At 41.2% G+C, this 11925-nt stretch overlaps 1 pseudogene; it reads left to right on the forward strand.

Moving 5' to 3' along the window:
- The first annotated feature begins 676 nt into the window (after window positions 1–676).
- On the forward strand, window positions 677–1343 carry LOC132477746 (spliceosome-associated protein CWC15 homolog; annotated as a pseudogene).
- The last annotated feature ends 10582 nt before the right edge of the window (window positions 1344–11925 follow it).

Genomic DNA, 11925 nt, shown 5'->3' on the forward strand with positions numbered 1-11925 from the left:
TGGTGGCAATACTCCCCAAAGTGATGTACAGATTCATGCCATCCTTATCACAAATCCAGATGGCTTTCTTTTTTTTGCAGAAATTGACAAGCTGATCCTAACATTCATATAGAAATTCAAGGAAATCAGAATAGCCAAAATCTTGAAAAAGTTGGAGGACTCACACTTCCAAATTTCAACACTTACTACAAAGTCAAAACAGTATAGTAGTGGTATAAAGATAGATGTATAAATCAATGGAATAGAATTGAAAGTCTAGAAATATATCCACACATTTATGTTCAATTGATTTTTGACAAGGGTGCCATGACCATTCAAGGGAGGAGAAAAACAGTCTTCAAGAAATGGTGCTGGGACAACTGAATATACACATGCAAAGAATGGAGTTGGACCTCTACCTTGCACCATATTTTTGCTCAAAATAAATTTACCCCCAATAGATCAAAGACCTAAATGTAAGAAATAAACTTAGGTTAAATCTTCATGGTCTTGGACTAGGCAATAACCTCCTAGATATGACACCTATAGCCCAAGCAACCAACAAGAAAATACATTTGATTTTATCAAAATTAAAAATTTTGTGCATCAAAAGATACTATCAAGAAATTACAGAGTCATAATGGTGTCTGTATAACCTCCAGAGACTGGTGCACTGGACCTCAGCCACCCACAAAAGATGACAGCAGTAGCTAGGCCAACTTTTGAACCTGCAATTGGTAGGAGAGGAAAAGGAGAAGGTGATTTGAGCCAACTCTCAAAGCAATATTCAAGTAGAGACCTACCCTCTCATACAGATAAAATATAGACAAACCACTCAGGATGTCCCTGAAGAGGTTAGGAACCATGATTTCAGGAGAGAGTTGGAAGAGAGAGAAAAAAATAAGAGATATTCCAACCGAGAACATACAACCTCCTCTTCAGTGTCAAAGAAGCCTTGATTAGACCAGATTCCCACTGCCAACCTTGATGCAGCTGATCCTCTAACGGATAAGATGAAGATGAAGACTTTGATAAACAGAGTGATGATGATGATACTGTAGCTCTTGCAGAACTGGAAAAGATTAACAAAGAAAGAGCTGAAGAGCAGGCCAGGAAAGAACAAGAACAAAAAGGTGAAGAAAAAAGGATTCCTACGAAAAACATTCTGAATGGAAATCCTCTCCTTAATCTCACTGGTCCATCCCAGCCTCAGGCCAACTTCAAAGTTAAAAGAAGGTGGGATGATGACTTTGTTTTCAAAGACTGTGCAAAAGGTGTGGATGATCAGAAGAAGAAAAAGATTTGTGAATGATATGCTGCAATCTGAATTTCACAAAAAGTTCATGGAGAAATATATTAAATAGTACAGTTTTTGTGCTTAATTAAAGACTGTAAAATGTAAACACTCTGACTTTATTGTGGTTAGTTTTTTTTCTCTTTCCCCCCTTCTAAATTGTGTATAGGTTTCCCTAATTTTAAGTTCCAAAATATCTTTTCCTTTATTGATATCTTATTTGATAAGGACTTGGGAATTGGTTTAACCCAGTTTTCATCTCTGAATATTTCCAGTCATATACTTTCTTTTTAATATGGGAAAAGGAATATGCTTGTAATTTGTTTCTAATAATCTAAAAAAAAACCAAATTACAAAGAGAAATCAAAAAATGGGATAGAATATTTGCAAATCATGTGTCTGTTCAGAGTCTAGTATCCAGACTCTACAAAGAACCAATACTGGTGAACAATAAAAAGACAAACAACCCAATTTAAAAATGAGAAAGGATCTGAATAGACATTTCTCCAAAGAAGATATATAAATGGCCATGAGCAAATGTCTAGGTGTTTCCATTTAGCCCTACAGAAGTTGATTTTGGCCCATTATTCTAATTTTTTAACTTTATTTTAAAATTTCTATGATACCATCAGGTACACAGTTATCCCTTCCAGTCTCCCATCAGTTTCCAATTTGATCAGCAAACTACCAGTGTCCTCATCTAGATCATTAACAGGCAGAAAGCAGAGCCGTGTCATATACCACTGTACCCCTTTCTGCAGATAATCAGCAACAGTTCACTGATTAGTGCTCTTTCAACCTTTTTGTACAAAAACTGGGCAATGATGTTGTAGCAAATTAACCTTCAAATCTCAGGGACTCAATACAGCAGAAATTTAATTCTTATTCATGCCTCAGTCCAGCATAGGGTAAATGACTTTCCTGGGCACTTTGCCACTATGCAATACTCAGGGAACTGGGCTGCCTCCATAGAATGGCTCTAACATGCACTTGGATAAGGAACAGAGAGTGTAAGCTAAGAACCTCACAGGAGATTTCAGGATCCAGGTCTAACGGTGGCATGTATCACTTCTGCCCACATCTCATGGGTCACACCAGCCTCAAACTAACTGCTGGGAACTGTAATCTTCCAAAGTGCCCAAGGAGAAGAAGTGGTATTGATGAGCATCTACCCACAACTTCCTCAATTTAATAAAACCTCAATCTTCCAAAGCTAGCACTGGCAGGAGACTTTCCAAGTGGGAAGGGATGAGAGGGCCTTGCAGCCTTATTCTTTTTCCCCTCAGGATTTGCATTCCTTTGGAGCTCTTCCATTTACATCACTACCATCACCATGCAGACATCAGGGGCTGCTGCAGCCATTTAAATGCACTCACCAAAGGGGGACTCACAGTTTCCACCAACCTAACAATGTGGAAAAGATGCTATTCACCAGTGGAGCTAGATGAAACAGGCCAGCTTGTTCCTTGAACAGCCCAAAGAAACTTGGCGATAACTCCACCAATTCACAAGTTCTCTCTGCTGAGAATTGTTGCCCCCTCTAAGCAACAAAACCTGATATGCTCCTATGTTAACTCTCTCTTGCAGGTGGTCCCACATCTGTTCCAAGCAGAAACACTTAGATGTCTTAGATGTCTTACCCCAAAGAACTGTGAGAATTTTTCCTGATAAATCACCTCCTTTACAAAAAACTGATACTGGTAAGCCCTTTGTTTTCAGGGGAGACCCCAGTCCCAACCCCAGAAGCAGTGTGGTCTCAACTCCATAGTTTAAGCATGACAAACACAACAGAGTACCTACCACGTATTACACCTAGGGATAGATTATATAATTTTTTAAAAATCTTATTTATTTATTTAACATCTTTCGAAACAAGGAACTGACTCTGAAAACGTACATTCTCTCCTCACCATTGTCTTGCTATGAAAGTGTCTCAGACTTTCAAAAATCGTGCCTTTGCTTTAATGCATTACTCCGTAATAGGCTCCTGTGCTCTTTTTTATTTTTTTAACATCTTTATTGGAGTATAATTGCTTTAAAATGGTATCTTACTTTGTGCTTTATAACAAAGTGAATCAGCTATAAGTATACATATATCCCCATATCCCCTCTCCCTTGGGTATCTGTCACACACTCCCTATCCCACCCCTCTAGGTGGTCACAAAGCACTAAGCTGATCTCCCTGTGCTACGCAGCTGCTTCCCACTAGCTATTTTACATCTGGTAGTGTATATATGTCCATGCCACTCTCTTACTTTGTCACAGCTTACCCTTCCCCCTCCCCATATCCTCAAGTGTATTCTCTACGTCTGCGTCTTTATTCCTGTCCTGTCCCTAGGCTCTTCAGAACTTTTTTTTTTTTTAGATTCCATATATATGTGTTAGCATATGGTATTTATTTTTCTCTTTCTGACTTACTACACTCTGTATGACAGACTCTACCTCACTACAAATAACTCAATTTTGTTTCTTTTTATGGCTGAGCAATATTCCATTATATATGTGTGCCACATCTCCTTTATCCATTCATCTGTCGATGGACACTTAGGTTGCTTCCATGTCCTGGCTACTGTAAATAGAGATGCAATGAACATTGTGGTACTTGACTCTTTTTTGAATTATGGTTTTCGAAGGGTATATGCCTAGTAGTGGGATTGCTGGGTCGTATGGTACTTCTATTTTTAGTTTTATAAGGAACCTCCATACTTTTCTCCATAGTGGCTGTATGAATTTACATTCCCACCAACAGTGCAAGAGGGTTCCCTTTTCTCCACACCCTCTCCAGCATTTATTGTTTGTAGATTTTTGATGATGGCCATTCTGACTGCTGTGAGGTGATAACTCATGTAGTTCAGATTTGCATTTCTCTAATGATTAGTGATATTGAGCATCCTTTCATGTGTTTGTTGGCAGTCTGTATATCTTCTTTGGAGAAATGTCTATTTAGGACTTCTGCCCATTTTTGGATTGGGTTGTTTGTTTTTTTAATATTGAGCTGCATGAGCTGCTTGTAAAATTTGGAGATTGATCCTTTGTCAGTTACTTCATTTGCAAATATTTTCTCCCATTCTGAGGTCTGTCTTTTCATCTTGTTTATGGTTTCATTTGCTGCGCAAAAGCTTTTAAGTTTCATTAGGTCCCATTTGTTTATTTTTGTTTTTATTTCCATTTCTCTAGGAGGTGGGTCAAAAAGGATATTGCTGCGATTTAGGTCATAGAGTGTTCTGCCTATGTTTTCCTCTAAGAGTTTGATAGTGTTTGGCCTTACACTTAGGTCTTTAATCCATTTTGAGTTTATTTTGGTGTCTGGTGTTAAGGAGTGTTCTAATTTCCTTCTTTTACATGTAGCTGTGCAGTTTTCCTAGCACCACTTACTGAAGAGGCTGTCTTTTCTCCGTTGTATATTCTTGACTCCTTTATCAAAGATAAGGTGGCGATTTGTGTGTGGGTTTATCTCTGGGCTTTCTATCCTGATCCACTGATCTATATTTCTGTTTTTGTGCCAGTACCATACTGTCTTGATTACTGTGGCTTTGTAGTATAGTCTGAAGTCAGGGAGCCTGATTCCTCCAGTCCATGTTTCATTCTCAAGATTGATTTGGCTATTCAGGATCTTTTCTGTTTCCATACGAATTGTGAAATTTTTTGTTCTAGTTCTGTGAAGAATGCCATTGGTAGTTTGATAGGGATTGCACTGAATCTGTAGATTGCTTTGGGTAGTATAGTCATTTTCACAATGTTGATTCTTCCATTCCAAGAACATGGTATATCTCTCCATCTGTTTGTATCATCTTTAATTTCTTTTATCAGTGTCTTTTAGTTTTCTGCATACAGGTCTTTGTCTCCTTAGGTAGGTTTATTCCTAGGTATTTTATTCTTTTGGTTGCAGTGGTAAATGGGAGTGTTTCCTTAATGTCTCTTTCAGATTTTTCATCATTAATGTATAGCAATACAAGAGATTTCTGTGCATTAATTTTGTATCCTGCTACTTTACCAAATTCATTGATTAGCTCTAGTAGTTTTCTGATAGCATCTTTAGGACTCTCTATGTGTAGTCTCATGTAATCTGCCAGCAGTGATAGCTTTACTTCTTCTTTTCCAATTTGGATTCCTTTTATTTCTTTTTCTTCTCTCATAGCTGTGGCTAAAACTTCCAAAACTATGTTGAATAATAGTTGTGAGAGTGGGAAACCTTGTCTTGTTCCTGATCTTAGAGGAAATGGTTTCAGTTTCTCACCACTGAGAACGATGTTGGCTGTGGGTTTGTTATATATGGCCTTTATTATGTTGAGGTAAGTTCCCTCTGTGCCTACTTTCTGGAGGGTTTTTATCATAAATGGGTGTTGAATATTTTCAAAAGCTTTCTCTGCATCTATTGAGATGATCATATGGTTTTTCTCCTTCATTTTGTTAATATGGTGTATCACATTGATTGACTTGCATATATTGAAGAATCCATGCATTTCTGGGATAAACCCCACTTGATCATGGTGTATGATCCTTTTAATATGCTGTTTGCTAGTATTTTGTTGAGGACTTTTGCATCTATGTTCATCAGTGATATTGGCCTGTAGTTTTACTTCCCTGTGACATCTTTGTCTGGTTTTGGTAGCCAGGTGATGGTGACCTCATAGAATGAGTTTGGGAGTGTTCCTACCTCTGCTATATTTTGGAAGTTTGAGAAGGATAGTGGTTAGCTCTTCTCTAAGTGTTTGATAGAATTCGCCTGTGAAATCATCTGGCCCTGGGCTTTTTTTTTTTTTTTTTCTTTTTGCGGTATGCAGGCCTCTCACTGTTGTGGCCTCTCCCGTTGCGGAGCACAGGCTCCGGATGCGCAGGCCCAGCGGCCATGGCTCACGGGCCCAGCCGCTCCGCGGCATATGGGATCCTCCCAGACCGGGGCACGAACCCGTATCCCCTGCATCGGCAGGCGGACTCTCAACCACTGCGCCACCAGGGAGGCCCTGGCCCTGGGCTTTTGTTTGTTGGAAGATTTTTAATCACAGTCTCAATTTCAGTGCTTGTGATTGGTCTGCTTATATTTTCTATTTCTTCCTGGTCCAGTCTCAGAAGGTTGTGCTTTTCTAAGAATTTGTCCACTTCTTCCAGGTTATCCATTTTATTGGCATAGAGTTGCTTGTAGTAACCTCTCATGATCCTTTGTATTTCTGCAGTGTCAGTGGTTACTTCTCCTTTTTCATTTCTAAATCTATTGATTTGAGTCTTCTCCCTTTTTTTCTTGATGAGTCTGGCTAATGATTTATCAATTTTGTTTATCTTCTCAAAGAACCAGCTTTTAGTTTTATTGATCTTTGCTATCACTTCTTTAATTTCCTTTTCATTTATTTCTGATCTGATCTTTATGATTTTTTTCCTTCTGCTAACTTTGGGGGATTTTTGTTCTTTCTGTAATTGCTTTCAGTGTAAGGTCAGATTGTTTATTTGAGATGTTTCTTGAAGTAGGATTGTATTACTATAAACTTCACTCTTAGAACTGCTTTTGCTGCATCCCATAGGTAGTACATCGTCGTGTTTTCATTGTCATTTGTCTCTAGGTATTTGTTGATTTCCTCTTTGATTTCTTCAGTGATCTCTTGGTTATTTAGTAACATATTGTTTAGCATCCTTGTGTTTGTGTATTTTACGTTTTTTTCCCTGTAATTAATTTCTAATCTCATAGCTTTGTGGTCGGAAAAGATTCTTGGTATGATTTCAATTTTCTTAAATTGAAGAATACTGTCCTAAATTCTTTTCATTCTTTTTTCTTTATTCTGGTCTGCAGTAGTTATTTCCAGTATTTTATCTTCCCAGTCACTTATCTGTTCTTCTGCCTCAGTTATTCTGCTATTGATTCCTTCTAGAGAATTTTAAATTTCATTTACTGTGTTGTTCATCATTGTTTGTTTGTTCTTTAGTTCTTCTAGGTCCTTGTTAAACATTTCTTGTATTTTCTCCATTCTATTTCCAAGATTTTGGATATCTTTACTATCATTACTTTGAATTATTTTTCAGGTAGACTGCCTGTTTCCTCTTCCTTTGTTTGGTCTGGTGGGTTTTTACCTTGCTCCTTCATCTGCTGTGTGTTTCTCTGTCTTCTCATTTTGCTTAGCTTACTGTGTTTAGGGTCTTCCTTTTGCAGGCTGCAGGTTCGTAGTTCCTGTTGTTTTTGGTGTCTGCTCCCAGTGGCTAAGGTTGGTTCAGTGGGTTGTGTAGGCTTCCTGGTGGAGGGGAGTGATGCCTGTCTTCTGGTGAATGAGGCTGGATCTTGTCTTTCTGGTGGGCAGGACTGCGTCTGGTGGTGTGTTTTGGGGTGTCTGTGACCCTATTATGATTTTAGGTAGCCTCTCTGTTAATGGGTGGGGTTGTGTTCCTGTCTTGCTAGTTGTTTGGCATAGGGTGTCCAGCACTGGAGCTTGCTGCTTTTTGAGTGGAGCTGAGCTAGTGTTGACATGGAGATCTCTGGGAGAGCTTTCCCTGTTTGACATTACATGGAGCTGGGAGGTCTTTGTTGGACCAGTGTTCTGAACTTGGCTCTCCCACCTCAGAGGCACAGGCCTGACACCTGGCCAGAGTACGAAGACCGTGTCAGCCACATGGCTCAGAAGAAAAAGGAGGAAAAAAGAAAGATAGATAGAAAGAAAAACATAATTAAAAAGAAATGAAGTTATTAAATTTAAATTTTTCAAATATTATTAAAAATAAAAAAAATTTTTAAATAAAAGATATTTTAAAAAATAAATTTAAAAAATTAAAAAGTAATAAAAAAGAAGAAAGAAGAGCACAACCAAACCAATAAAACAAATCCACCAATGATAACAAGTGCTAAAAACTATATTAAAAAAAAAAAAAAGACAGACAGAACCCTAGGAGAAATGGTAAAAGTAAAGCTCTACAGACAAAATCACACAAAGAAGCATATACATACACGCTCACAAAAAGAGAAAAAGGAAAAATATATATATAACTATATATTTTTTAAAAAGGAAGAGAGCAACCAAATCAATAAACAAATCTACCAATGATAATAAACTCTAAATACTAAAGTAAGGTAAACATAAAACCATAAACCAGTCAGTCACATACTGCAAGCCCCAAGTCTACAGTTGCTCCCAGAGTCCACTGCCTCAATTTTGGGATGATTCGTTGTGTATTCAGGTATTCCACAGATGCAGGGTACATCAAATGGATTGTGGAGATTTAATCCACTGCTCCTGAGGCTGCTCGGAGAAATCTCCCTTTCTCTTCTTTGTTTGCACAGCTCCCGGGGTTCAGCTTTGGATTTGGCCCCGCCTCTGCGTGTAGGTCGCCTGAGGGCATCTGTTCCCACCCAGACAGGATGGGGTTAAAGGAGTAGCTGATTAGGGGCTCACTCAGGCCGGGGGGAGGGAGGGGTACGGATGCGGGGCGAGCCTGTGGCGGCAGAGGTCAGCATGACGTTGCACCAGCCTGAGGCGCACCGTGCGTTCTCCTGTGGAAGTTGTCCCTGGATCCCAGGACCCTGGCAGTGGCGGGCTGCACAGGCTCCCGGGAGGGGAGGTGTGGACAGTGACCTGTGCTTACACACAGGCTTCTTGGTGGCGGCAGCAGCAGCCTTAGCTTCTCATGCCTGTCTCTGGAACTCGCTTAGGCAGTGCTCTGAATCCCCTCTCCTCGCTCACCCCCAAACAATGGTCTCTTGCCTCTTAGGCAGCTCCAGACTTTTTCTCAGACTCCCTCCCGGCTAGCCGTGGCGCACTAGCCCCCTTCAGGCTGTGTTCACGCAGCCAACCCCAGTCCTCTCCCTGAGATCAGACCAAAGTCCTAGCCCCAGCTCCCAGCCCCCGCCTGCCCCGGTGGGTGAGCAGACAAGCCTCTCGGGCCAGTGAGTGTTGGTTGACACTGATCCTCTGTGCGGGAGTCTCTCCACTTTGCCCTCCGCACCCCTGTTGCTGCACTGTCCTCTGTGGCTCTGAAGCTTCCCCCCACCCCCGCCACCCCCCATCTCCGCCAGTGAAGGGGCTTCCTAGTGTGTGGAAACCTTTCCTCCTTCACAGCTCCCTCCCAGGTGTGCACGTCCTGTCCCTATTCTTTTGTCTGTTTTTTCTTTTTTCTTTTGCCCTACCCAGGTACATGGGGAGTTTCTTGCCTTTTGGGAAGTCTGAAGTCTTCTGCCAGCGTTCAGTAGGTGTTCTGTAGGAGTTGTTCCACGTGTAGATGAATTTCTGACATGTTTGTGGGGAGGAAGGCAATCTCAATGTCTTACTCCTCCACCATCTTGAAGGTCTCCCCGGATGTGATAACTTTAGTGTAGTTCTTTGTTGTGTGGAAATGTCCTTACTATCCCAACATGCACCAAATGACCCCTAGCAAATGTGTCTAACAAAAATGACCCACAATTTTCCAATTGTCCACTGGAACCCACAATCGAGAATCACTGGGATTTATATGTAAACTCATCCAAACCCAATCCTTCAAAGATGTTGATAATTTAGCGTTCAATGCCTTGCACTTAAAACAAGAAAGAGAGAGAGAGAGAGAGGCTATTTTGGGGGTCTCGTGTGCAAAGAAGGAAATAGCACCACCAAATGCTTTTGCTCCTATTATTCCTTCTCTGCATTCAAGGCAGGATAGATTTGCCTGGAGATGGATATGGTCCATGGTCCATGATAAACCATGATTGACGCTTCTAGACTCTTATTTTCAGTTGCTGGTTCTATCAGAGAAATAGTAGGATTCAAGTCATGGCATTATCTGAACAAGGAGACCCCATCCCGAATGAGTCTTCTGGCTAAGCAGCCTCCACAAACTGAGCCTTCTTGTAGAGCCCCACTTCCTGTCCATCCCTCCCAGGTCAGTACCCCACTGGCCCATATCCCCCAAGACCCTTACTTCAGACACAGACGCTTCCTCATGAGGCCTTTTCAGAGAACAGGGATTTGTTATTATTGAATCAATTGATTAGTAACATTTAGTAATTAATTTAGTAATATTGAGGAATGAAAATATTCTTATCAGGGTATGGTAATCTGTACAAATGTATCTCTCATTCATATATTTATCAAAATGTTTCTAAACCCAAAGCCTTTCTATATATACATATATATATATATATATATATATATATATATATATATATATATATATGTATATATATATATTTTTTTTCCGGTACGCAGGCCTCTCACTGCTGTGGCCCCTCCCGTTGCGGAGCACAGGCTCCGGACGCGCAGGCTCAGCGGCCATGGCTCACGGGCCCAGCCGTTCCGCGGCATGTGGGATCTTCCCGGACCGGGGCACGAACCCGTGTCCCCCGGCATCGGCAGGCAGACTGTCAACCACTGCGCGACCAGGGAAGCCCCCTTTTCAATATTTTTACTTTTCTTCTTCTTCCAAGGTGAGCTAACCATGAAAATCATAGCAATATGCTGAGATATTAGGGCATAAAGTACTATGAGGACTTTATCTTGCACCAGTCATTTGCTAATCCATGTGACTGTACCAACATGCATTATTCCATGAGGCTATCATAAGCGACTTTGCCAAATGTCAGGCTAATATCCATAAGCACTTGTGTGGCATTCCCCTAAACTAGCTATTATATTAACTTTTTCCAAGAACAAATCAAAACAAAAGCCATATCACAAAAGCTTAAAAGAGGAAGAAAGAAAACCCTGATATGTCTTTCATGTGACCTTGGAAAAATCTTTGTATGACTTTTTCATTGTTATTTTCTCTATGGGAAGGAGCATGACGCAGTGGGTAAAGGCCTGTATTTGGAGTCAGGAGACAGACCTGGGCTCTGCCTCGTGTACCTGGTTGACCTTGGGAAAGTCCTTTCATTCTTTCCTCTCCCTGTCTCTAAATGTTAAGAAAAATGATTTCCTGAGCTTCCCTGGGGGCGCAGTGGTTGAGAGTCGGCCTGCCGATGCAGGGGACACGGGTTCGTGCCCCAGTCCGGGAGGATCCCACATGCCACGGAGCAGCTGGGCCCGTGAGCCATGACTGCTGAGCCTGCACGTCCGGAGCCTGTGCTCCGCAACGGGAGAGGTCGCAACAGTGAGAGGCCCACGTACCGCAAAAAAAAAAAAAAAAAAAAAAGAAAAAGAAAAGAAGAAGAAAAATGATTTCCTTCTAATTCGGATCTAATTAGGAAAACATAATCCCCTTCAAATATTTACAGCCAAGGGAATTTCATGCAAGGAGTTGCTTAGTCAGGTGATGGAGGCTCTGAGACCCAGGAAGGGAGGGCAAGGGAAACCAGAGACCTGCAACAGCAGGAGGAGGAAAGGGGAAGGAGGCAGAACTCTGTAGTCCAGGCACCAAGGCCTGTCTGGTGGGAGGTGGGGTCGCAGAAAAGAAAGAGCCACTCACTGCTTAATGGAGAAGCTCCCAGCTCCCACCCGTGCTTCCCATTAATCAAACCCTGTTGGAAACGGGCTCTTAAGGGAGCGGGGCATGGCCTGCATGGTCAGGGCCCTGGAGACACAGAGTAGAGAACTGGTGAGGGATAAATCTAAGGACAAACAAAGTACCTTTATAGGGTTATTGTGAGGATGAATATGGACGAGAAATTCTATAGGAGAGGCCTATGTAAACTGTAAAGTTCTATGAACATGACTGGGTATTGATTTATAAGATGCATTTCATTGAAAACACGAAGCACATCTCTCCCT

Source organism: Mesoplodon densirostris, chromosome 17 (assembly GCF_025265405.1).
Source record: "Mesoplodon densirostris isolate mMesDen1 chromosome 17, mMesDen1 primary haplotype, whole genome shotgun sequence".
Lineage (NCBI taxonomy): Eukaryota > Metazoa > Chordata > Mammalia > Artiodactyla > Ziphiidae > Mesoplodon > Mesoplodon densirostris.